The 26,704-nt window shown below is 45.8% G+C and overlaps 1 protein-coding gene and 1 long non-coding RNA gene across 4 annotated transcripts in view; both read left to right on the plus strand.

Annotated features, from left to right (window-relative positions):
- PTPRJ (protein tyrosine phosphatase receptor type J) overlaps window positions 1–26,704 on the plus strand; it is a 191,066-nt gene that overhangs the window by 102,378 nt on the left and 61,984 nt on the right. The window lies entirely within an intron of this gene.
- LOC129136422 (uncharacterized) lies at window positions 893–26,158 on the plus strand. Its single transcript, XR_008538030.2, has 2 exons — window positions 893–5,694; window positions 9,943–26,158. It is a non-coding gene; the product is annotated as an uncharacterized LOC129136422 (long non-coding RNA).

A 26,704-nucleotide genomic window follows, 5' to 3' on the forward strand; every position in this document is an offset into this window, starting at 1 on the left:
GTGCCACCACGGACTCATTGTAAGAGTGGCTTCTGGGCCCTGGGCTTACTTTTCCATCTGTAAAATGGGTGGGGGGAAGGGGCAGCATCATAAAGCTTCTTTCTTCTCCTGAAAGGGATGTTTTAAGGCCCATGTCAAGATTGAACACAGGTCTCTGTTGTTGGGCTGATGCTACTGATGAAGTCTCAGGAAGCTCGAATTTTGTAGTTAACTCTTTCAGGGTAGATGTGGTGAATAGTCTCTTGGTATTGTGTTGATGGTGGCCCACTAGAACAGAAGGTCCCAGAGGGCAGGGGCTTGGTCTTTCTTCTTCCTCTCTGTATCCCCACTGTTTAGAACTGGGCTGGGTTCAGAGTAGTCTCCATAAATGTTTATGGGGCCAATATCTCCAAATATTGGCACCTACTAAGCGTCAGTCCCATCTCTCTTTTGTCTTCTTCACAGGTTTAACTTGCTGTTTGAGAAGAGGCGATATGAGGAGCAGGGCATTTTTGGAGGAAGAAACTTTACCTCTGTTTTCAACGTTTCATCCAGTTTCTCTTCTTTTTATTTATTTTTTGAGACATGGACTTACTTTGTTGTCCAGGCTGGAGGCTGAAGTGCAGTGGCACAATTATAGCTCACTGCAGCCTCAAAACATCTGGCCTCAAGTGATCCTCCTGCTTTAGCCTCCTGAGTAGCTGGGACCACAGGCTTACACCACCATACCTGGCAAATTTTTTTTTGGAGAGGCAGAGTCTTGCTCTGTTGTCCAGGCTGGAGTGCAGTGGTGTAGTCATGGCTCGCTGCAGCCTCTATCTCCTGGGCTTAAGCCATTCTCCTGCCTCACCCTTTGAGCCTCCTTAATTTTTTTTTTTTTTTTTTTTTTTTTTTTTGTAGAGACAGGGTCTCATTGTGTTGTCCAGCCTGATAGGCTATTTTTTTTTTTTTTTTTAATGGCGATGTAGTAATCTTGCTTTGTTGCCCAGGCTGTTCTGGAACTCCTGGCTTCAGGTGTGTGCCACTGTGCCTGGCCCAGTTGCTCTTTACATGGCGGAATATCAGAGGTTAAAGACTTGGTAAAAATTCATGCGGTGCAATAAACCATGTATTACATAATAGGGGTGACACTTGTTAACTTCTCCCAGGCTCAGTTTCCTCATGTGTAAAATAGGTGAATAGTATCTACCCTCCAGGAGTTGTACAAGGCTCATGTATACATAGTGTATGTGAATGTGCTGTATGGGTGCAAGGGGTTGCAGAAGTGATAATGTGTGTAAACAGATGGTGTGGTTGGCTCATTGGAGGGGTGGAGGCCCTAAGTGAGATGACCTCTGAGGTTTACTCTTCCTAGAGTAGTTGGAAAGCAATTCAGCCTCAGTGGTAAGCTCTCAGCTCTTCTAGGGCAGGTCCCTCTTCCACCACCCTGTGTCTGCAAGCATTTTGGTATTAAGTTGTTTTTCTAAGGCTGGGTGCGGTGGCTCACGCCTGTAATCCCAGCACTTTTGGAGGCCGAGGTGGGTGGATCACCTGAGATCAGGAGTTCGAGACCAGCCTGACCAACATGGTGAAACCATATCTCTACTAAAAATAAAAAATTAGCTGAGTGTGGTGGTGTGCGCCTGTAATCCCAGCCAGCTACTTGGCAGGCTGAGGCTGGAGAATCGCTTGAACCCGGGAGGCGAAGGTTGCAGTGAGCTGACATCATGTCATTGCACTCCAGCCTGGGCAACAAGAGTGAAACTCTGTCTCAAATAAAAAATATTATTTTTCTAAAAAGCTCTTATTTTATTGTGAAACACTTAAATTAGCAAATCTCAGGCTTGCTGAATAAGGCTTCCCAGGCAAACCACATCCCGCATGTGCAAATGTCTGGTGACACAGTGCTTCATTTTTTTCCACTAGTACTTACTACTACCTGACATTATAGTGTAAGTTTACTTGTCTATTTGTGTATGGTCTGCCTCTCCTATGAGAATGTGAGCTGCATGAGGTCAGGACATTGTTTTGTTCACTCATGAATTCCCAGCACCCAGGACAGTGTCTGGCATGTAGTGAGTACCCAGTAAATATTTGTGGAATGAATGAATGAATACTTAAGTGGGTGGGAAGTTCTTGGACCTTAGTCTAGACCCATGGTTCTCAAAGAGTGGTCCTGGGACTCTTGGGGATTCCTGAGATCCTTTTAGGGATCTGTGAGGTCAAAGTATTTTTATAATAATAGTAAACTATTTGTCCTTTCACTCTCATTCCCTCATGTATGCAAATCTGAGTGAACTGATATTTTCCAAATAACGAATGCATAAGGCCACAAAGCCATGCAGGGTAAAAAGAGCTACGAACAAAAGTTTTCTAGAGAAGAATTTGGAGGAAAGAGAGTTTATTCTAGTGAACAGATCGCAAACTGGGAGATGCTGCGTTGGTGTAAAATGAAGGTGCATTCCAGAGAGCAAAGAGAGAATCTAGTTTTTTTTGTTGTTGTTGTTTTGTTTTTTAAATTTTGAGACGGAGTCTTGCTCTGTTTCCCAGGCTGGAGTGCAGTGGAGCGGCGTGATCTTGGCTTATTGCAACCTCTGCCTCCGGGTTCAAGCGATTCTCCTGCTTCAGCATCCCGAGTAGCTGGGACTACAGGCACTTGCCACCACGCCCACACACCCTACTAATTTTTGTATTTTTAGTAGAGACGGGGTTTTACCATGCTGGCCAGGCTTGTCTTGAACTCCTGACCTCAAGTGATCTACCCGCCTCAGCCTCCCAAAGTGCTGGGATTACAGGCATGGCGGAATCTAGGTTGTTATAGCAAAATTTTTGGCCCATGTCCCCAATCAGGTTTGATTATGCAAATGAAGGGGGGGGGGGTCAAACTTGCTTAGTTCTGATTGGCTGACACAGCTGAGTTCTGATTGGTGATACAGCTGAGCCCTGATTGGTTGATACAGCTGAGCTCTGATTGGCTGAAGCAGACGGGCTCTGACTGCTTGTTTCATGTGAGCTCTGAAAGTCCCAAAGTCAGAAGGGTGTGGGGTTTTGGGAAACTCGGAGTATGTAGTGTGACCTCTAGTCAGCAAATGGCCACTTGGCTGTATTTTAAATTTAGGTACACTTTGCCGCTTGGGGTCCATCTTGAGGGGATTGCCTTTTTCAGGTTCATGTTTGTTCACAGAGCCATTCAAAGTGCAGTGGATACATTATAAATTGTACAATTATTTGTAATTAAAAAAAGAACAACAGCAAAAAAACCAAAGTGCAATGGATGCAAAGACCAATGGATTTTCATGTAACAGAATATGAAAAGTTCACCGACACAGTTTCACATTCCACGATGCAGAGAAGTTTTTAATAACTGCCATCCACATGTTGAGTTTTGGTGTAACAGCAAAGAAAAATATCCACAACTACTGAAAAGGCTGAGAAAATACTCCCTTTCTCAACTGCATGTTTTTGTGTGAGTCCAGAATTTCTTTATATTATTGTAACAGAGTGAACGCAGAAGCAAATATGAGAATCCAGCTGTTTCTTACTAAGCAGACATTAAAGAGATTTGCAAATATCTAAAATAATGCTATCTCTCTCACTTTTTTTTTTTTTGTATTGGAAACATCATTTTCCATACAATGTCATTTATGTTAACAGGTGACAGATTTATTTATTTTTATTTTTTATTTTTTTGAAACGGAGTTTCACTGTGTCACCCAGCCACCCAGGCTGGAGTGCAATGGTACAATCTTGGCTCACTGCAACCTCCGCCTCCCGGGTTCAAAGGATTCTCCTGCCTCAGCCTCCTGAGTAGCTGGGATTACAGGCGCCCGCCACCACACTTGGCTAATTTTTGTATTTTTAGTAGAGACGGGGTTTCACCATGTTGGCCAGGCTGGTCTCGAACTCCTGACCTCAGGTGATCCACCCGTCTCAGCCTCCCAAAGTGCTGGGATTGCGGGCATGAGCCACCATGCCCAACAACAGATTTATTATAAGCAAAAGCTCTTTGGGGTCCTCAATAATTTTAAGAGCATAAAGGAGACCAAAAAGTTTAAGATGTGCTGGTCAAGACAGAGCCCTGTGGACTATGGAAGGGATTGAAGCCATTCTGTGGATCCTATAGGCTTCTTTTCTAAGCGAATGATTAGTGTTTATTCAGTAGCCCTGTGTCAGGTGGTTTCTGTATGAATGAGAGGTTTGCCTTTCCAGCTGCGGCGGGGCTTTGGGCAAGTTGCTGTCTCTGTGCTCCTTCGTTTGCTCATGTGTTAAAAACTGGCCCAGGGGTCGGGGGGTGGGGTGGTAAGAAAATGGGTTGAGTCTCCTTCATCTCTAACATTTTCATATTTAATTCTTGGAACCTCCACGTGTTAGCTCTGTTCACTCCTCTGAAAGAGATTGGTGAGAATTGAAACAGTGAAAGAAGATTTTAGAGAAAAGGTGACATGTAAAGCTGAACAAGGGTTGCCTGTGAGGCAGGCAAAAAGGACATTTATTATATTTAAAAAAAAATTTTTTTTTGAGACGGAGTCTCTGTCGCCCAGGCTGGAGTGCAGTGGCATGATCTCGGCTCATTGCAACCTCTGCCTCCTGGTTTAGCGATTCTCCTGCCTCAGCTTCCCGAGTAGCTGGGATTATAGGCACACACCACCATGCCTGGTTAATTTTTGTAGTTTTAGTAGAGACGGGGTTTCACCATGTTGACCAGGCTGGTCTGGAACTCCTGGCCTCAGGTGATCCACTCGCTTCGGCCTCCCAAAGTGTTGGGATTACAGGCGTGAGCCACCGTGCCCAGCCCAGAAAGGACACTTATATGTGGGGACCACTGCATCTTGCAGATGGGTAAACTGAGGTAGCGACAGGTGAAGGCTCAGTTACATTCATCCTGGGTCCCAGACTGTCTCCAACCTGTAGCCTGAAGCTTTGTTTCCTTCCTCCCTAGCCCAGGATGACAGCAGTGACCTTCCATGGGATCTTTTCCTGGGATTTATTGAGCCACTGAGGTCATTGGCCTCAGGCCACCTGCGTCTCTCGACTGACCAGTTATTCTTCAAGGAAGACACTGTGTGTGTGTGTGTTTTAGTTGCTCTTCTATAACTTCCGGGTGCTCTTCTCAGAGCAGCAGTGCTTTAAAAAATGTCTGTGTGTGTGTTTCCCCACTTTGAGCCATGAAATATGTTCAGTCTGTTTTTTTTCTAGTCCAAAGTATTTCCATATCATTGTGCACCTGGGGAAATGCATACTTTGATAGAAAATGGACAAAAAAGTTGTATTGGTAGAATTAAATGAACTAATGCATGTCAAGCACTGAGCACTTTGACTCAATAGTAATAATAATAATAATAATAACACAATGTATCATTATGATAGTGTTATATCTCTTTAGCAATCTTGATAGTTGACTTGTATAATTCACAGTACAGAAGCTTATTCTAAAACTAAAATGCTTTGGTTCTCCTGTGTGCCAGGAACAGCAGTAAACTTTATGTCCTAAGATTAGTATGGTTGGAAATGCATGTGGCAGTGGTTCCCAAACACTGGTGTGCAGATGGAACACAGCCCGTGAAGTTTTCAGCGGTCCTTGTTAAAAAGAGATAAAGGAAAGAGATAAAGGATAAAGTGCTGAGATTCTCGTGAAGCTAAATGAAGCTAAATAAACATCCTTCAATGAGAATATGTCCTTCCTATAGTTTTTGGAGGAAAATATTTCCTTTTGTGAGACAAAAGTGTTAGTAGGTGGTAAGTACTTTTTATTTGGCAAAGTAAAAAGTTGTGGCCCTCTGTCAACCCTTCACATTTTGGTGTGTGTAATGTTTGAAACTGCATTGGTCTGTAAAATCCCAAACCCAGGTAGATAAAACCAAGAAGTGACAGGGCTGGAAGGGATCTTAGGAATTAGTTCATAAAGAACTTCAGGCTCAGAGAAGGCATGTGAGTTGCCTAAGGTCACACAGCAAATCTGAAGCAAATCAGGGCTAGAAACCCATAGACGATGGTCATGAGCACTGGTTTTGAGTCATCCATTTGAACACACCTGTGTTCAGATTCTACCTCTGTTACTTATGAGCTGATTTCTTACCTGTGAAAGTGGGATACCTACCCAAGGGGTTCACGGGAGGATTTAATAAGATGATTTGGATTAGGAAAAACTGACAAATTTCCCCTTCCTTCTTCTCCCTGCCTTCCCCTCACCTGTTAATAAATAGATCCTTGTGAAAGGTCAGTGAGCAGCATCAGCCAGAAGGGCTTTGTTTTCAGCAAGGTCCCTGCATGTATGATTACAATCCTAAGTAATATCAGCATTGCTTGCGTTGGTTTCTCAGCTCTCTCTTGGTGATCTCTCTCTTTAGCTGTTGAATGAGTTCAAAGATCTAGGAAGAGCTTTGAAACCCCTCTAGCAGCATTTCTGTCTCCAGTCCCAGCATAGGTCTTTGGAGGATGAGATAAAAAGGGTTTTGCCCAGGGTCAAATGCTGTGTACACGCTTGGTCACTCTTCCCTTTCTTGAGATGACATGTCCCCTTCTTGGAGACCCAAGATGATTGACAACAATAACATTCCTTTACAACGTTTTCTTCTCATCTAGAGCACTGGGAGGCTGCCTTTTAACAGAGATATCACAGAGTAGCAAGCATGCAGACATTCTCATGACATCCTGGCAGATATCAAGACCAAAGAACATCCCATGTTCCCTCTTGAAGGCTTGTAATAACTGCCATAAATTATCTTGTGGGAATGGAGTGGCCCTGGCCTAAGCTGTGCTGTACCAGGCTCTCCTGGTGACAGTTTTAGTGGCTGCATATGTTTGCAGAAGAAGGAAGCGTGGTAACTTGGCAAACAGCTCCAAACGCTCCTGGCTTGCTGCCACAGGATTGTCCTTGAGACTTGGGCACAGTGATGTGTGAAAAATGCCCACCTTTGCTCTTGGTGTCCAGTGGGCCTTCTATGGGCCCTCTATAGAGATCATCACCTGGGGATTCCTGACTCTGGCCAGGTCCTGAGGTCTTTCCATGTTACTCTCCATGTTACTTGAGTAACATAAGAGCTTCTTATGGCTCTTATGTTCTGCAGGACGGATGAACTAGGTACCCAGGACAGGTCTGTTTGTGCACAAGGCTGTCTCCTTCTCCCCCTCCTTGGTTTCTCTACTGAGGCTTTGTTGTGCTTGGCTCAGGGTGATGTTAGCAAATGCACTCTCCACCCTGCTGTGCCACATTAAGGAAACGCATGTTGTATTGGCTTCTGCCAAGTCAGCTCACATGCTTTGTTTTAGTGACTCTGTGAAGAGTTCATCATCTATTATTTATTCAGGTAACACACTTCTATCTCCTAATTTCGGTGCTACTCCCATTTTTCATCCCTGGTTAGCGTGCTGTGCGGCCAGGAGGGCTGCCTATTGTCTTTAAGAACCACTTTGAGCATTTTTGCTTTGGTTATTTATTCATACCAACATGTTGTTGTTAAATGACGTGAAATAAAACCCCATTTTAAAAAGAAATTGTAAAAGGAAGCTATGTCCTGTGTGGAAATCATGACAAGCCCAGAAACATGTTACAGAAACATTAGCCAGGAGCGGTGGCTCACGCCTATAATCCCAGAACTTTGGGAGGCCAAGGTGGGCAGATCACTTGAGACCAAGAGTTTGAGACCAGCCCGGGGAACATGGTGAAGCCCATCTCAACTAAAAATACGAAAACTATCCAGGCATAATGGTGCAGGCCTGTGATTCCAGCTACTCAGGAGGCTGAGGCAGGAAAATTGCTTGAACCCGGGAGGCAGAGGTTACAGTGAGCCGATATTGTGCCACTGTACTCTAGCCTGGGCAACGGAGCGAGACTCCATCTCAAAAAAAAAAAAAAAAAAAACCCACACACAACAAAAAATAAATATTGCCTGTACCTATCACCTGAGGAGCCCATTGTTAATGGTTGTGTGTCTTTTTAGTCTTTTAAAAAATGTGTTAAAAAATGCAGTTGTCATAATGTCCGTATATAAATTTTTAAGTGGAGTTGATAGATTTCATTTGAAGGGCTGCTGTGTCATAAATGTAAAATGCTTAGCAAGGTGCTTGGCACCTGGAGCTGTTCACAGTAAATGGAAGGAATTTTTATGGAAGTTGTAAGGTAGAGTGGGCTCCTGAGCCAGACTGCCTTGTTCCAGGCCTGGCTCTGCTATATCTGGCTGCTAGAGCCTCGAGCCAGCCATTGAAGTGCAGTGCCTTCATTTCCCCACCTGTAAAATGGGGGTAATTATCATATACCCCAAAGTGCTGTCATAAGGATTTAATGAAATATCCCATGTAAGATTCTTAGAGCACTGCTGCCGGATGGTCATCTCATAGTAGGTATTGGTTGTTATTATTCAGGAAAATGTTGGAAAACACATTTTTAAACAAAGCTGGTGTTCAGTCCCCTCCCTCCCCCCAACCAAGGAAACTCTCTTTAATTCCCAGTCTGCTGTGTGATTCAGTGCTGGCCTGGGAGCAGCCCTCGAGGGCAGACACAGCACTTGTCCCCTACCCAGCACAGCACCTGCCTGTGCATCCTTAGCTGATGAATGAGGCTCACAGCCCCAGGCGCCCTGCATCCTTCCCTTCTTTCTGGTACCCTCTTTTGTCTCCTCCAAACACTTGCTACTCAGGCTTCAGGGAGGAAGTAGGAAGTAGGAGGTGGTTTCTCCCTCCCAGACCCCCAGCTCACACTGGTCCTGAAGGGCCTGGCATCTGACAGAGCCCGGTGGCTGGTTTTCACGTGTCTCCTGAAGCCACCCCTAAGGAGAAGTCTTCGATGTCATCTTCTGGTCAGAGCCGAGCACAGTGGCCCTCTTCAGAGACAGATCCGTGCAGCAGGATGGCACCTCTGTTGTCCTCCCAGACTAGCAGTAGGTACACGTGGGCTTCGCAGGCTGTTTTCTGCCCTGGAATGCTGCTGTTTTTTAGACCCAGCATACGTCAGTGTCAGAGAAGGCTGGTTTGTTTGAAACGGTCAGAATGTCATAAATACCTTATGATGAACATTTTCCCAATTCGCTTAAATTCGAGAGGCCAGGAGTGTACCTTTCCCTTTCCTGAGAAGAGCATGGGCCACTGGCTTTTCCATCTTTGGTTCTCTTGGGTGCCTGTGCCCTGGAGCTGTCCGTCCCCTGGTCCTGCCCGCCTGGTCCTGTGGCCAGCACTCTCCACTGTGAGTCATTCAGGCCCAGTCCTTGTCCTGGTGGTGCATCTGCCTCATGATGTCAAGCATTGTGGGAAAGGCACCCAGCCTGCCCCACTCCAAAGGATGAGTATGGGGAGGTGGTGGTGCTTCTCAAACCCAAGGCTGTTTGTCATACCACATTCCGAAGACTTCAGATGAGGGCATTTACCTGTTTGCCTAGGAGGGGTTCTTCAATCTGCAATCCAGCAAACCCCTCCTTGATGAAAGGTGGAGGGTGTGTGGGCTTTTAGGGAACAGTTGTGCCCTGAGGAGGAAGGCGGGGCAATGTTAGGAGCCTCTGTGCCTTGGAGCTGCAGGCGAGTTGTCTGGTCTTGGGTGATTCCCTTCCTATGTTTGCATCTCAATTTTCCCTCTTGTAAAATGGAGCTGAGAGCATCCCTTATATCACAGGAATGTCATTAGGATTACTTAAGGTGTTGGAATGTTTCCTGGCCTAGGGGAAGAGCTCAGTAGAAGCTTGCTATTGCCCTAATATCATTACTATCCCAGATATGCATTTTCTTGTTATTTCCCTGTTAGGCGTTAAGTGTGTGAAAGTGTGTGTGTATATTTAAAAGATCAAAGTAAAATTCTTTAGAACCTTAGGGCAGGATAGCTCTTGTTTAGTTAGGGGTGTTTGGTGACTGCTGGAGAAGTCACCTACCCAGCTGATCTTACAATTACTGTTTGCTTAAAGGCAGCTCTTGACTTGGCCTTCTCTAGGGGAAAAACATGTAGTTTACGCAACTTTTCTTTTCCCTTTCTGCTCTGGATTTGACCTTTTGTTCCTTCAGGTGATTGAAAAAATTCGGAAAGTCACCTGTTTCCTCAGAATTGCTTTACGACAAGACTAAGTGAACCAACAAGAATGAAGTCAGCTTTTTGGAAATACCTCCCAAGAGGCCTTGCTCTTTATGCAGGACTGTTATTTCAAAGGATGGTGTCCCCTCCCCAACCATAAGAACAATCCAAACCTGTTTTCTGGGGCCCAGAGTTTGCTGAGGATAGGACTGGGCTGAAGCTTTCATTGCTGGTCTGTGGGGTAGAGGTAAGCCTCCCTGTGAAGCTGGTAGGTTACATGCTTTGGCAGCATGAATTGTTATTTCTGGAGTCCCCTGGGTGCTGTTTAGAAATGCAGGTAGGTGGCTGGGTGCGGTGGCTCATGCCTGTAATCCCAGCATTTTGGGAGGCCAAGGCAGGCAGATTACTTGAGCTCAGGAGTTCGAGACCAGCCTGGGCAATATAGTGAAACCCCAACTCTACAAAAATACAAAAATTAGCCAGGCATAGTGGTGCATGCCTGTAATCCCAGCTACTCAGTAGGCTGAGGCAAAAGAATTGCTTGAACCTGGGAGGCGGGGGTTGCAGTGAGCCGACATCGCACCACTGCACTCCAGCCTGGGCCACAGAGCAAGATTTCATCTCAAAAAAAAAAAAAAAAAAAAAGAAAAAGAAAAAAAGAAATGTAGGTAGGTGCTTCTAGCTACTGCTGTGGGATAGCAAGGTAGTTACCAAACTGATAAGGGTAGCATCTTACTTACTGCTGAAAAATTCAGTGTCTTTTTTCTTTTTTTTTGAGACAGAGTCTTGCTCTGTTGCCCAGGCTGGATTGCAGTGGCGAGATCTTGGCTCACTGCAACTTCTGCCTCTTGGGCTCAAGATATTCTCTTGCCTCAGCCTCCCAAGGAGCTGGGATTATAGGCACTTGCTACCACACCCGGCTAATTTTTGTATTTTTAGTAGAGACAGGGTTTCACCATGTTGGCTAGGCTGGTCTCAAACTCCTGACCTCAGGTGATCCACCCACCTCAGCCTCCCAAAGTGCTGGGATTACAGGCGTGAACTACTGCGCCGGGCTTGAGTTTGACTTTTTGAAAATATTCCACCTATAAGTGAAGTTGTGCAGTGTTTGTCTTTATGTGTTTAGCATATTTCACTCAGCATAATGTCCTCCAGGCTCTGATGGGCACTTGGCTTGTTTCCATGTCTTGGCTATTGTGAATAGTGCCTCAATGAACATGGGCAAATTGCCGTGTTGAGTTAAGGAAGCTCTTTTCCAGTCTGAGTTTGCAAATAGCTTTTCATATATGAGCGTTGAATATTATCAAATGCTTTTCTGCATTCACTGAGATGACTTTATGTATTTAAAAAAATCTGATGGCCTATATTTTCTATTTTTAAACTACTCGTGTATTCCTGGTATAAATCAACTCACTGTGTTACTCTCGTTTTTATACATAGCTGGATTCGTTTTCACTAATATTTTGTTTGAGATTTTTGCCTCAGTGATCATGTATGTGATTGCTCTGTAACTTTTCATTCACATTTTGTCCTTGTCTGTCCTGGTATCAAAGTTATATTGGCTTCATAGAATGAGGGAAATGTTTATCCTTCTAAAAATATTTAGTAGAGTGGTCTAAGATGAGAGTGTAAGTGAGTAAACTTTCTCAATCAAATATTTTGTGATATGTTTCAGGAATTTCATTAGATGTTTGGTTCAATTTTTAAAACATTTCTTTTTATTATTTAAAACTTTTAGCATTGGTGACCATCCATGTGCTGCTTTTATTGCCAGCTTAACTTGTTTTTATGACATCTTCAGGAAGAAAACCTCTGCTGTCTATTTAATGGAGATGAATTGTTAAACTTTTACCATTTGCAACTATACGTCTCTATGAGTCAGACTTTTATTGATCGTGTACAACTAAATGAAACCCGGAAATGAAGGAAATGTAACAAGCGATTTTATGTATTTTTTGTTTGCTCAAATTGCCTTTATAAAATAGATTGATACTCTATAATAAGTAAATGTTGTGAATTTGGAATTTTCAAATTGAGGCTTACTAATAATGTTATCTATTTTATCCGAGTTTATTTCATTTCTTATAAAATGTAATTTCTCAAGAAGATTTTGCTGCCCTAAAAAAAAAAAAAAGAAAAAGAAAAAGACAAAAAGGGAAGCCACTGGTTGCTAATGGCTCCTGCGGCTCTGACGATCCTCGATGAAGTGTTCTTTGATTAAGTGTCAAGATGAGTGGTGCAGACCTTTGACAGACACATGATTGTGGTTGGAGAAAGCCCAGCATTAACTGCTGACCTTGCCATCTGTGAGCAGGTGTTGAATGAGCTCAGTTCCCTCCCAGCCCTTCTTTTTCCCTGGTGGGTCATTGGCTCCTGAGTAAGATAGATGCATGCAATAGAAGAGCTGTTAATAGCATTTACTCTTTCTTAATCCTTATTAATCCCATTCATATTTCAGTGTCTGAAGCTTGGCAGGATGTCAAGAAGCCACAGTGCAAGTAGGGAAATTGAACAGCAAGGACCAAGTACAATGTTCCCCTGATATTTAATTTGCTAAAACATGTAAGAAGAAGAAAGTTCTTACATTGTTAGGTCCCAAAGAGAGTGCCACCAAGCAACCTTGCCAAAACCACCTTGCTGGAGCTTCTTATTATCTTTTTTTAGCGAATGGCAATAAAGTCATTTTGTCAAGCTAACCAAGTACCATAATGAGATCTTTGTGGCATAAATTAACCGAGTGGGGAAATAACTTTGACAGGGGTTGATGTCCGAAATGAAGTGTTGTTTGTCTGATGTCAAGCCTGTGGGGAATTTGAACCTTGCACTCTTTCCTGATAAGACATTAACCTCTGCATGGGCTTGCTGGCCCAACCTTTTGATTAACTGGACCTATTTTCTTGTAGATCTAATACAAGGATTTGGAGAACCCCAGTAAAATGCTGGAGGGACTTAGACTCTGATCTCTATTGGGATGTGTCAAATTGGAGATTTGGTGGGCTTTTCTGCCGTGTTTACTGCGATGGGTGTGTGTATTTGAAGTCTGTATGTGGCCTTTAAGGATGTGTTTGGGGCGCAGAAGTTCTGGGTAACGTTTGAGAGAGGCTCTCAAACGTTAGATTTTGGATTAGACTTTGGGTCAACTTCAGGGTAGCAAGAGGATGGATACCCGAGAACATGTTTTCTCCGACTTCCTGGCCCCTGTCTTCTAAGTTCTGGGTAGTGATGGGTCTTTGGAGGGGCAGCCCTTTCTGCCATGTGAATCTTTGCCCAGCCCTGAGGGGGTGAGGGCTGGCCAAGGGAGCCGGGCCATGGTCGGAGAGAAGGCTGAGCCTCCTTGAGAAGCATTTGGAGTTTGAGTCAGTTGTGTCTTTTAAAAAAATTACCCATTTTGGACTTGTCTGTGGAAGCAATTAGAGAGATCACAGGACCGTTTCTGATTCCCAATTCTGTCCAGTGTCTATTCAGAAAAATAGAAAACAGTCAACTGGAACAGGGGATTATTTGAGCACACACAGAGTCCTGTTGTCTCAGCAGCGTGCCCTCAGACAATTTGCCTTTTAGTGAAGTTTAAGCCCATGAAAGGAAATAAAAAGTGTTTTATTAGATGGCAAAGAAAGATGGACTGGACTTATGAGACTTTGAGAATTTTTGCTTTTTCTTTGTTAATGCAAACTTTGGAAGAGAGCAACTCTTTCTGTAATGCAATTTATTTGTACAATGTGGTAGTTATTGTTAATAGCTAATAATGATCTTCAACTGGGTAAAATACCATTGTGTGTTTGAGAGGGAGAGAGAGAGAGAAGGGTAGGAGGAGAGGGAGAATATCTTCTGTTCAAAGCCAAATGTTGCTACTACTGAAGACGAGTGCACCTTATGGGTATAACCAGCTATAATGTTTATCAAACATATACTTTTTTTTTTTTTTTTTTGAGATGGAGTTTTTGCTCTGTCACCCAGGCTGGAGTGCAGTGGCATGATCTCAGCTCACTGCAACCTCCACCTCCCAGGTTCAAGTGATTTCTCCTGCCTCAGCCTCCCTCGTAGCTGGGATTGCAGGTGCACGCCACCACACCCAGCTAATTTTTGTATTTTTAGTAGAGACAGGGTTTTGCCATGTTGGCCAGGCTGGTCTTGAACTCCTGACCTCAGGTGATCCACCCACCTCAGCCTCTGAAAGTGCTGGGATTATAGGCATGAGCCACCATGCCCTGCCTCAAGCATCTATTTTGTGCAGAAGTTCTTTCCTGCCACAGCCGTGGTTGGCCACATTGCTCCCCCATGAATATGTGGAAACTGACACTTCAGGAGAATTGGTGGCTCACCCATGGCATTCAGCTAGTGGGTTATGGGGCAGAGACTCAAACTCAGCCCTGACTCCCACAGCATTGTTCTTTTTCTGTAAATTGCTGACTTACTCAGTTGATCACAGTTCATTGCCGTTTACAGAATTTGTCTGCACCCATTGTGCCTTTTAAGTGTCGATATTCTTTCCTGAAAGCACACAAAGCAAAGCACGGCTCTGCAGTGTGACCCACCGTGTGCTGTGTGGACAGATGATGCTGGTCAGCAGGCAGGAAAACGATCTGCCAGGCGCTGGGGGTGGGGCAGAGGATTGTTCTTCCTGACCTTGGTATGAAAACCGTGTGGAGTTCTTAGTGAGGAAAATCACTCTTAGCCCAAATTCCTGCGAAGGCCGATGGGATTGTTTTTAAGATTTGTTGGATTGCTGGATTTGTTGAAGGGAGAACTGGAAGAAGCTATCAGAAGTTTACAGGGCATCGGAGGGAGACACTCCCTTTGGCCACTTTCTCCACCAAAACTATCCTGGTTTTAGCCCAACAGTTTCCCACCCCCGCCCCCACCCCCACAACCTTGTTTGTTTAAAGACCATTAAAGAACGTCTTCAATTTATTCTGGATTGAGTTTTCCTCAAACCAAACCACCCCTCAGTTCACCCCCCAGAGCTGTTCAGGCCCTTCCTGGGGGCTTGTGGCTGTGGCTGCCTCAGATCAGAGCAGACCCTGGGCTGCATCATCCTTCCACATTGTCTCTCTAAAGTACCTGAAGCCAGTAGTTCTCAAACTTTGGAGAGGGTTTTGAGTCACCTCGAGAGCTGATAAAGAACAGAGGCCCAGACTGAAGTTGAATAGTGCTGGGCCTTTGTTTTTACCAAGTTCCCTGGATGGTTCTGCTACCTCCTAGCCTGTGAGAACTACTCCTTTGTGATTTCTTGCCATTGAAATTTTTTCTCACCTTCTTCTTGGCTTGATTGCTCTTCTGTGTTCCTTCCGGCTGTCCAAATCAAATTTAATTTTCACACCCAGACCTTGTCCCTGCTCTCATCCTTCAGCCCACCCTCCTGTTCCCCATCCAGCCAGACCCCCTGCCAGTCAGTTCAAGTGCTAGGCATGGGGTATCGAGTCTCAGGCCAGTCCACAGACATTCCAGCACCTGGTGGTAAGAGGTGAGTGCTGCGTGGACCCACTGAGGAAGGCTCTGGCTGTGCTGGGGGAGGGGAGTTTATGCTCGTTCTCATAGAAGGATGAGCAGGAATTAAGTGGGCAAAGGAGGGAGTGAGGAAGCTCTCACTTTCTAGGTAGTAGGACCAGCATGAACCAAGGTAGGGGATGACAGCATGGCTCATTCAGGGAATTTGAGGTATGTTGATACATGGAAAAATGTACCTGAAATGTGAGTCCTGCTTTTGTGACTCACCCTTTCCTTTACATAAGCATTGATTTACATCTGTTGTTTTTTATAATAGTGTGTAAGTTGAAAAGTTCAGAACAAGATCAAGTGGAGACATAAAATGGTAAGATGTGAAAAGTTGTTCTTGCCAGATTAAATGGTTCCACCTGAAGAAATTTTTTTTTTTTTTTTTTGAGATGGAGTCTCACTTTGTTGCATGGGCTGGAGTGTAGTGGCGTGATCTCAGCTCACTGCAACCTCCGCCTCCCGGGTTCAAGCAATTCTCCTGCCTCAGCCTCCCGAGTAGCTGGGACTACAGGTATACACTGCCATGCCCGGCTAAGTTTTTGTATTTTAGTAGAGACGGGGTTTCACCGTGTTGCCCCAGGCTAGTCTCAAACTCCTGAGCTCAGGCAATCCCCAGCCTCAGCCCCCCAAAGTGCTAGGATTACAGGCATGAGCCACCGCACCCGGCCTGAATTTTTTTTTGTTTTGTTTATTTATTTCTTGGTTTTGCTAGCCTTTAAGCAACCCAAGACTAGGGGGCTTTCACTCCGTCCCTAGAGAGCTCAAAGGGCCTGACTTAGGGGACACAGTCAGTGAAGGGGATGAATGAATGAGTTTCAGACCCAGGTGTTCTGGATAAGTCACTTTACCTTTCTGGGCCTTTTTCCTCAACTCCAAACAGAGGATGTCGGTATAGACAATCCCTAGGATCTTGTGCCCTTTATGACTGATCACACAGTTCCACTGCTTGCCCTTGAGGCTTTGGTGTCCACGCATGCCTATTCAGCCTGACCCACAAGAGGCCAGGCCAGCTCTGTTCCAGGCCCTGAAAATCCCATTAAAACTCCACTCACTAGCCAGTTCCCCGGGGGTGCTGAATCAGCATTTAATGGGGAAGGCCACGAGCTAGGCTCTGGTGGGTAGGAAGTGTGTGACTTCTCTTACCTCAACAGTTTCTACTGTAACTAGCGGGATAAGGTAAATCTATGGAAATGCAAGGCTTATGCTGAGGCTCACAGAGTGGGCCAGGCTGCATATGTCCTGGACACCACGGGGCCTGCTTTGAGAAGGCAGCTGTGGTCCCACAGCCTTGACCACCAGGCACCATCCTCTGTTGCCAGTGGACCCACATTTCAAATCATTTTATCTCTTAAATAACCTGTATTCATTTGTTCCTTCCCATGTCTTATCCACCAAAAATCTCCAATTGGAAATTCAGACAAGGATTGAGACCCTGTGTTCTTAAATTGGGTTGATTGAAATCTAGAAACAATGATAGTAATAACAGAGTTATCTTCTCTCGAACATCTGCCTCATGCCTGATGTTATTTCGCTTAATTCTCTCAAGGGCTCGAGGAGAGTCCTGCCATAATCCTTCCTTTCAGAGAGGAAGATCGAAATTTAGCTCAGATCTCAAGCTAGTAATCATCAGAACCAGGATATAGAATCAGGACTAGACCACATGGTCCCTGCTCTGAGCTGCTGCGGGTCCATCCCTGTGGCTCTGTCCAGGGTAAATGGATGATTCAGGGGAAGGGTCAGCAAACTATAGCCCATGGGCCAAATGCAGCCACTGCTTGTTTTTGGGTGGCCCAAGAGCCAAGAATAGTTTCCACATTTTTAAATGGGTGGAGAAAACAAAATCTACAAAGAATAATGTTTCATGACACATGAAAATTATGTAAAATATACATTTAATGCTTGTAAGTAAAGTTCTGTTGGAACTCAGCTACAGTCGTTAGTTTACATCATCGATGGCTGGTTTCACAGTACAAGGGCACAGTTTAAAGCCTGCCAGGCCTAAAATGTTTACTGTCTGGCCTATTACAGAAGATGTTTGCTGACCCCTGATTTAGGGCATTCATGAGGCTTGATGAGATGTTGAAAATCAGCTGTCTCCTCCCGTCACTCTCTTCTGATTGTGGGTAGGCTCTGGTGCACCAGCTCTCCAGTGATCTCCTATCTGACGCTCAGAGTTCTTTTTCCATTGCATGGATGTCAAATAAAAGTGTCTGCTTTGTGGCATTTCTGGCTTGAGAGTACCTGCCCAATGTGATTGGCCAAGGTGCCATTTTATCAAAAGTCTTAGGATGACTGGATGGGTTTGCCTTGAATTTGTTTTGCCTTTGCTGATGGTTGTATTTAGGTTATCATTGAAAGAGGATTGCAGAACAGCGGCAGTTTCCTGTGCTGTCTGGATTGAAGTTGAATAATGCCCTAACTTTTAATTGAAAGGGACTGTTGTAGGCAGGAGACTGTCTAGGAGCTGACCTATCACCACCACCTGAGATGTCTGAGCCCACCCTTGGACTTTCTTGGCACGTGGGGAAGAGGGGGCCTGGGTCCTGGGGTCCCAGCTAAACTCAGCAGACCCCACTGGCAGGTGTATGTTGTGGGGGTGATGGAGGCTTTTTGGAGGGCATTGAGCTCCTTGGGTGGAGGTGGGGTGGCTGCCTTGGGGGCTCAGTGCAGCTCTGGCCATGATGGACAGAAGGAGACAAGAATGTAGCTTCTTGTTCTGAGAACTTCAGCCCAAGTTCCTCCTTTCTTGCAGCAGAATCCAAGACACTGACTTGCCCCTCTCTGCTGTTGAGGCTTCTGTGTTGCAGAGATACCTTCTGGCCCTGCTTTATCCTAGTGAGGCAGCTCACCTCTCCCGTGTTTCACTGCTCGAACTCTCCTTCCCAAGGCTGTGCTAGTGGTAGTGATGACAATAATAGCTACTATTTATTGTGTGCCCCTCGTATGCTAAGTGCTTCACGTAGATTATATAATTTAATACTTGTCACAACAGTCTTATGAGGTAAATACTGTATATATATTTAAAAAGACTATTTTTAGAGCAGTTTTAGGTTCACAGCAAAATGTAGAGGAAGTTTCACAGAGATATCCCAAGCACCCCTTGCCATTTTCTCTTAGTTATGAAAATGATCAAATGGGCTGAGTGTGGTCCCAGCACTTTGGGAGGCCAAGGCGGGTGGATCACCAGAGGTCAGGAGTTTGAGACCAGCCTAGCCAAGATGGTGAAACCCTGTCTCTACTAAATACAAAAAATTAGCTGGGTGTAGTGGCACATGCCTATAATCCCAGCTATTTGGGAGGCTGAGGCAGGAGAATTGTTTGAACCTGGGAGGTGGAGGTTGCAGTGAGCCGAGATTGCGCCATTGCACTATAGCCTAGGCAACAAGAGCAAAACTCTGTCTCAAAAAGAAAAAAAAAAAAAAAGATCAAATAGACTTCCAAGTGCCCATGTCTCAGGTTCAGTACTGATCAGCATTTTACCCACCTTTGCTTCAGCTCCCTCCTGTCATTGCTCATTGCTGAGAGTGGGTAAGGTGCTTTCTCAGGTTCCTGTAGCTGGTAGGATCCCGCTGTCCTCAAAGTTCCTGCACTCAGTGACTGACGGTGCCAGGTGACTCCCCCTTTTGGGGTCCATGACATTTGCTGCTGTTTCTAAAGCCCCTACTGTGTGCTGCTAATCCCCTCACCAAGCTTGCAGAGCGGATGGTAACTGACAGGTGAAAAAATGCAAGAAGTGAGGTCACGGGTCCGGGGACATCCTGCTAATAGGTGGTGGTGCCAGGCTTCAAACTCAGGCCTGACTTCAAGTCCCGCAGCTTCTCTGCCCCACCCTGTCTCTGTCCTCCTCACCTCTGTAGTGTGGTGGGACTCGGTGGGGTGGTCGTTTGACTGTGGGAACTTCTGTTTGCAAAGCCTTGGAAGGACCCAGGTGACTGCAGATAGTTCCGTGAGAAGCATCTGGGACTGTTGACCTCACTGCTGATCTTCCTTGTGGGCCTGTGATAGGGCTAACCCTTGGCTTTCTGGCCAGAGTGTAGACAGAGACCCGATTAGCATTTTGTGGTCAGTCAGAGGCAGTTTGTGAACCTGGAACTTGGAAGCTGGTGTCCTCCTCTGGGAGGGATGTGGAGCCTGGGGAGCCAGGAAGGCATGGACTGAATATACACCCAGCTGGGCAGTGGGGAAGGGAGGATTCCGTGGGGAGCTAGCCCTGAACACAGCAAGCATTTGGTAAATGGTGCCTGTTAGCTGTTTTTATCCGTATTCTAAGGTGGACGAGCGGCGCAGGAGAGAACTGGTAGGATTAATGGAGTGGTTTCATTATTCAGATTTAAGTGCATGCAGCCAGAAGTCTTCAACTGAAGAATTGAAACTCTCTGCTCTTTTTTGGGGGTCATGGTGGTGGCAGTGTGAGGGGCTGGTTCATGAGTGAGGAGAAAAGGTAGTGGCAGGCAGAATGGTACATTTTATATTCATATTGTGCACATTATTCACACCTGACATGGGCCAGAAATCCTCTCCTAAGAGAGACACTTAGAAAGTAAACAGTTTGTTAATCATTTCAACCCGTGGACTTTGGTTGCAAGGTGCATTTTGATCAAGGGTTACAAACACCAATGTCTTCAGGGACATTTGGGGACATAAATAAATGGAATGGACAAAAAGATGGAAAAGCATACTGCCTCTCAGTCTTTCGCATGCTCATGTTTGATAGAGAAAATCAACATCGTGGGGGCAGTGTTGCTTGGCAACTGCCATTTGTCCTCAGCGTTGGGGTGACATTACTAGGGAATGGCTGTGAACTCCAAGCACTTCCCCCCGGGAAGCGAGGCTGACACTCAGATCCAATTCATGTCTTTAATGTGGCCAAATGAGAAAGCCAGATGTATTTCTGAGAAGCCAAAAAACAAGATTTAAAAAATGCTATCTCCCTAATTTTTTTTTTTGAGACAGAGTTTTGCTCTTGTTGCCCAGGCTGGAGGACAGTGGTGCGATCTTGGCTCACTGCAACCTCTGCCTCCCAGGTTCAAGCGATTCTCCTGTGTCAGCCTCCCGAGTAGCTAGGATTACAGGCCACCGTGCCCAGCTAATTTTTGTATATATATATTTTTCAGTAGAGACGGGGTTTCACCATGTTACAGGCCAGGCTGGTCTTGAACTCCCTTGAACTCAGGTGATCCACCTGCCTCAGCCTCTAAAAGTGCTGGGATTACAAGTGTGAGCCACTGCACCTGGCTTCTATCTCCCTAATTTTTAAATACTTAAGATTTTAAGAAACATCACAGGTCAAGCAATGCATGGCAGTGGGCTAGATTCAGACAGGGGAGCCTCAATTTAGGACCCCCAGATTTATCATACAAGGTGGAGGAAGGGTTCAGATAGGGACTTGGGGATTGCCAACTCTGACCCTCTCTTCAGATGAAGAGATTAGCCCTGTGGAGGAGTCCAGGATTTGTATTTTAGTCTTGGTACTAGGTGTTCTGGGTTGAGTCGCTAGACCATTCTGGGACAAGTTGCTAGACCATTCTGGGACTTACTTTCTTCCTCCATAAAGTCAAAGGGTAGGTAGATCACACATTTTTCAAGTGTGCTCCTTGAGGTGTGTCAGGGGTTCCATAAGCATTTGCTTTCAGTTTTATTAAAAGCAACCTGTACTCTCAAATTTGAGTATATTTGAAATTGTAATGAGAGCAGTTGCTCAGGATGGAGTGTGGTGGCTCATGCCTGCCCCGCACTTTGGAAACCTGAGGTGGAGGAAACCTTCAGGCCAGGAGTTTGAGACCAGCCTGGGAAGTATAGGGAGACCCCATTTCTACAAAAAACAAAAATATTAGCTGGGTATAGTGGGACACGTGTAGTTTGAACTACTCGGAAGGCTGAGGCTGGGGGATCGCTTGAGCCCAGGAGTTTAAGGCTGCAGTGAGCTATGATTGTGCCATTGTACCCTGGCCTGGACCACAGAGTGAGATCCTGTCTCAAAAAAACAAAAAACAAAACAAAAACAAATTAAAAAACAAAACAAACCAAAAAAACCAACCAACACATTTGCCCAAATAGTGAATCACATCAAATTTTAAAATTCGCTGGAAACTATCTGCTTCTTAATTTGATTATACATCAATTATGTTCAAAGTAAAAAACAAGATAATTTGAAACAGCTGCTTTTATCCAGGTGTATACACGGTGTATACATACACAGATATGTATGAAATGTGGAACTCTATACCCGTATGTATGGAGTTCCTCATAAGAGTCTTTTTGAGAAAATAGTTCCATTGCTAAAAATACCCAATGGAAACTTCTGGCCTGGGATTTCCAAGTTCACCCTCGGCTGTGCGTCTCAAAGTCCACACAGCCTCACCAAAATAGCCCTTCTGGGTACTTTTTTCTGTGTGCTCTTGGAAGAGGCCATCGTGCCTCCAGCTCCCTAAGGCGGAAGATGAGCCAGGGGGATCTTGGCAGGGTGGTTGGTTCTCGTTCCTTCCACCGAAGCCTTCCATGGCAGTTTTGGGACCTGGAATTGTGAATTATTCTGCCTCTTCCCCACAGTCCCTGATGACAGCACGAAGTTCAGAGAGTTTATTTGCAGATGAGGCAGGGAAGCCGGCCTGTTCTCATCTTGCTGTGCCTGATGCCTTGTGCTTGGGGCACTGTTCACTGTGCTGCCTGCTGGCCTGCTTGTCTCTGCCTTTTGGACGGGAGATAGGCCACCCCACAGTGCCACACCTGCCTTCAGGGAAGCTTTTGGGTGTTCCTTGTCTGGCTTCTGGGTTCAGTGGGAGGGCCCACCCAGCCTGTCATTTTAATGATTTACCTTAGAGGAACCAGTTTTATAGGGAGTTGTTGGATAATCTTCACAAGGCAGATAAATGGGAGAGCAGGAAGAATGATGGCCTTTCAGAGTTGAAATCTGTGCTGCTCCAAATCCCATAAACTGCTATTTGATTTTAAACATTGCTTGAAGCAGTTCACATTTTGGTTAATTACGTCAGTGGGTAAAAATAACTATTGTCATATGGTGTGTGGGCTTGGCTTTAGAAGGATAAAGAGTCTATTGTTACCCATTGTGCTATTCAGTCACTTATTACCCATCCTTAAAAGCCCAACGTGGATAACAGAAAACCTGGAGAGCTTTGTCACTTGCTGAAATCCAGGCTGCCCTGTGAATTTACCTCCAAACACTGCTCCTTTTGAGAAACTTGTACAAGCTGCCTTAATTCAGTCAATTCAAATGGGTTGATGGGGGCTGTTCCCAAGGCCCAGGACAGGCAGGGGTTTGTGACCTGCAGCCCTGGAACTGCCTTTGGGTTTCATGGTCTCAGTTGAGACCTGCCCAGGGTTGAACCAGCTTAGTGCTCCCTGGGGGTGGTTAAGGTCAAGGACTTCAGGGTCCGATTGACCTGGGGCTGAATCTTGACCTGGGGCTGTAAGATGCTCGGTCAGGACCTTAACTTTTCCAAGGCTCGGTGTCTACATCTGGAAAATGGGGATAAACACAGTTCCTCCCTGCTGGGATTATTGTAAGGCTTGAATGAGATGATAAATACAACATCTGACTTGCGACTGGACAGTAGTAAAGGGTTTAGTTAATATTATAATAAGTAGAATGGAACAGCATTAGATTCTCACACAGGGTCACTATGTTGTTTTCTCCCATTCTACCCCTGCATATTACCCTGAAGCACCCCCAAGCCTCTCCCTCCCCATCCCTCAAGCCCCTCCCTCCCCATCCCCCAAGCTCACCAGGTCCTGGCGCACCCAGATCTTTCACTGCTTTTCTTGCCTGTGAGCTCTTGGGGAGTCAGGACCACCTTAAGCACCCTCTGCATCTTTGGCACCTAACCTGGGGCCTGGGGCCCTGCAGGGCCACAATTAGCAGCATGGACAACAGCATGGACGGAGAGGGTCTCAGAGCCTGGAGAGCTCCTAGGGGCTGGAGCAGTCACAGGAAGTCACCAAGTGAATTGAAGGATGGTGGCTTTGGAGGTTCAGTGAGGCAAGAAGAAGGCTGTTAGGCTGGGAATTAAGGAACCTTGTGTTGTTCGAGTCTCAGGACAACTCAGATATGGGGTCTGTATTGCAAATGCCCCTGCGTCATTTTACAACTGATGAAAACAATGGCTCCACGAGACCCTCAAGTGCCAGAGCTCATGAGTGACAGTGGAAGTTGAGCTAACCTTTTAACCACCCTAGTCCACACCTGTCAGGCTGACGGGCTTTCAGTGGTGATGTGTTGGGAGCTCTGTGCCGCAGATCTCTGTGTGCTCCTGAGACTCTGCCCGCCTGTCTCCACCCTGCTCTGCCCACTAGGAGGAGGCTGACCTTTATGTTCTACACCAGTGGGTGCCCTTGGCCTCCAGCTTCCAGTGGGCCAGTCTGGCGAGAGACCCTAGCTGGAGATGAGGGGAGGCAGCCTTGGCCTCTCTCCTTGCCCTTCCTCGCTGCTGCTACCCCAGGATTCTTGCCCATCCCTTACTGGTTTTACTTAACCCCACCCTCACCCTTGAAAACAGACTCTTTAAAACTCTCCTCACTCACCCTTATTGAGTGTGTCATCTGCTCCAGCTAGGATATTGGCTAATACCGCATGTTTCAGAAAGAAAAATTCGCAGTTCTATTTATTTTTTTACTGTGGATTGAAGGGAGAGGCAACCAGGTATATGGATGAAGGAGTAGGGCCTGGCCGTCACCACTGGTGTTCACAAAAGGCTCCCGTTTAAGGCCTCTTATATTCCAAATGAGGGGTTATAGGTCGAGTCAGGGCGTTGCTCTAACAGAAGCAAAACCAAAAATACACGGCCGTAGATACAACCCTGTTCTGGTACTTCCTAATTTTGTGTGTACATGTGTGCACCTGGAGCTTCAAGAAATGAAAATGGAAATGGCCTGAGTGTTTCTCAGCCCTAGGATGAGGCTGTTTCTGTGATTTAGGGCTGGAGATTATGAGGACTTGGTTTACAATATGCACAGTACAGAAGCGGGGAAGTCAAGGTGTGCTGGGCAAGGAAACATCTTTATGTGACCCACAAAGAATGAAGCAGAGGGAAGAACCAGAAGTTATTCTGGTTTGCAGACTGGGAGACAGGTTTAATGACACAGTCATGTCAGAGAGAGGGGAAGAGGAGAATACGTAGGGGGTCTGTTTTGATGTGTATGTACATGTAGGATTTTCATGTAGAGGAGTTGGGGAAAATTTTAGAAGTTTTAGGTGTAAATGCAGCTGGTAAGATCCTTGTGACTTAGTTTCTTTTTTTTCTTCTTTTCTTTCTTTCTTTTTTTTTTTTAAGACAGAGTCTCACTCTGTTGCCCAGGCTGGAGTGCAGTGGCGCGATCTCAGCTCACTGCAACCTCCGTCTCCCCAGTTCAAGCAATTCTCCTGCCTCAGCCTCCCAGACTGCTGGGATTACAGGTGCATGCAACCACACCTGGCTAATTTTTGTATTTTTAGTAGAGTTGGGGTTTCACCGTGTTGGCCAGGCTGGTCTGGAACTCCTGACCTCAGGTGATCCACCTGCCTTGGCCTCACAAAGTGCTGGGATTACAAGTGTGAGCCACTGCTCCCGGCCTTAGTTTTTGAGTGGGAAGAATCTAGTGTTCAGAGTGGACCACTGATGTCATAGCTGCAGGTTTGGCTGAATTGGGATGGTGCAGAAAGCCGTGTTAACCATTTCTTTTTCTCTGAGGCCTGGAGGAGGATCCTTGTGACTGGAACCACAGTTGGGACTGGCAGTGGTTTTTCCTGCTGGCAAGGAAAAAAAAAAAAAAGAGAAAAGAAAGAGTTCGACTTATCAGCACAAACAAAGCAGGATGTGAAACTAGAACCATCTCTAGGGCAGTTCTAGCAATGAACAAGGCTGGAAGGCTCACCGGCGAGGGGTTTCCCCTCAGGAAAGGGGACAGAGAAACTTCCACCTCCTGGGTAGCATTGGGTGTTCCTGGGCACATCTGGGTGACTAACGGGTTTTCTGCCACACAACTGGGGTATATAGGGAAGTCTTTGGCCAGAACTGTGGGCCGTACTGCATTCTTCCCGTGTCTGTCACTGCTGAGTCGTGAGCTTGATCTCTTTTCTTAGTGTTTGCTCCTTTTGTCCAGCTATGGGGGCCAGCAGAAGCATTGGGTCATCTGTACCAGTGACTTTGCTGTGAAGATGTAAGGGAGAGTGGTTGAGGTCAAGATCTGGGTTCTGGTTCTTGTGCCTCCTCTCTGGCTGTGTGTCCTTCAACAAGCCGCTTACTGTCTCTGGGCCTCCGTGCCCTCTGCAACTGGGTTGTTGGTCTATTTAAATACTTGGAGAAAAAAGCTGGGCATGGTGGCTCATGCCTGTAATCCCAGCACTTTGGGAAGCCAAGGTGGGAGGATTGCTTGAGCCCAGGAGCTTCTGACCAATCTGGGCAACAAAGTGAGATGCTGTCCCCGTACAGAAATAAAAAAATTAGCTGGGCATGGTGGTGCATGCCTGTAGTCCCAGCTACTTGGGAGGCTTAGGTGAGAGGATCGCTTGAGCATGTGGGATCAAGGATGCAGTGAGCTGTGATTGCACCACTGCACTCCAGCCTGTGACAGAGTGAGACCTTGTCTCTTAAGAAAAAAGTTATTCAAAAAATACTTTGGAAAACAATGCTGGGGAGAGTATGAGCTTCAGATTGCACATTGGTTTCTATCAGGAGGATCTGAGCCTCGGTGGTGTTACCTGTAAAATGGGGATAAAAATACCTCACAGGGTTGCAGTGAAGATGTAAGGATGATGATGATGACAACAGCAGCTCAAATAGATCATTTAACTTAATTCTCGCCAAAGCAAGGCAGATACAAAGATCATCCTGTTGGCAGATACAGACAGGGAGGGACAGAGAGGTTAATTAAGCAAGCTACCTGCCCGCAGTTACATGGCCAGAAGCAGTGGCACTGAACGACTTCCTTCAGGCGGTCTGAGTCCAGGTCCCAGCTCTTAGCCATTACTCCATGGTTCTGTGCTGAGACAAGGGATGTAGAAAGCCCAGCACAGTGTCTGTTACATAGTAGGTGCTTAGTAAGTTAGAGTTCCTTTTTATCCTCAGAATGCGTTTGCAAGTATAGCCTCCCACAGTGCTTTTACTTTAATCTTTCCCCTTACTGGGCAAAAAAATGTTTGCTGCCCTGTGCGACTTGCCTAGCTATTGACTTCTCTTTTTTCTGCCTCTCTCCTATGATCCATCCTAGACTGTGGATTGAGGCTCAGCCTAGATTAAAGGGCAGGGGCTGGAGGAGGAAGATGAG

Source organism: Pan troglodytes, chromosome 9 (assembly GCF_028858775.2).
Source record: "Pan troglodytes isolate AG18354 chromosome 9, NHGRI_mPanTro3-v2.0_pri, whole genome shotgun sequence".
NCBI lineage: Eukaryota > Metazoa > Chordata > Mammalia > Primates > Hominidae > Pan > Pan troglodytes.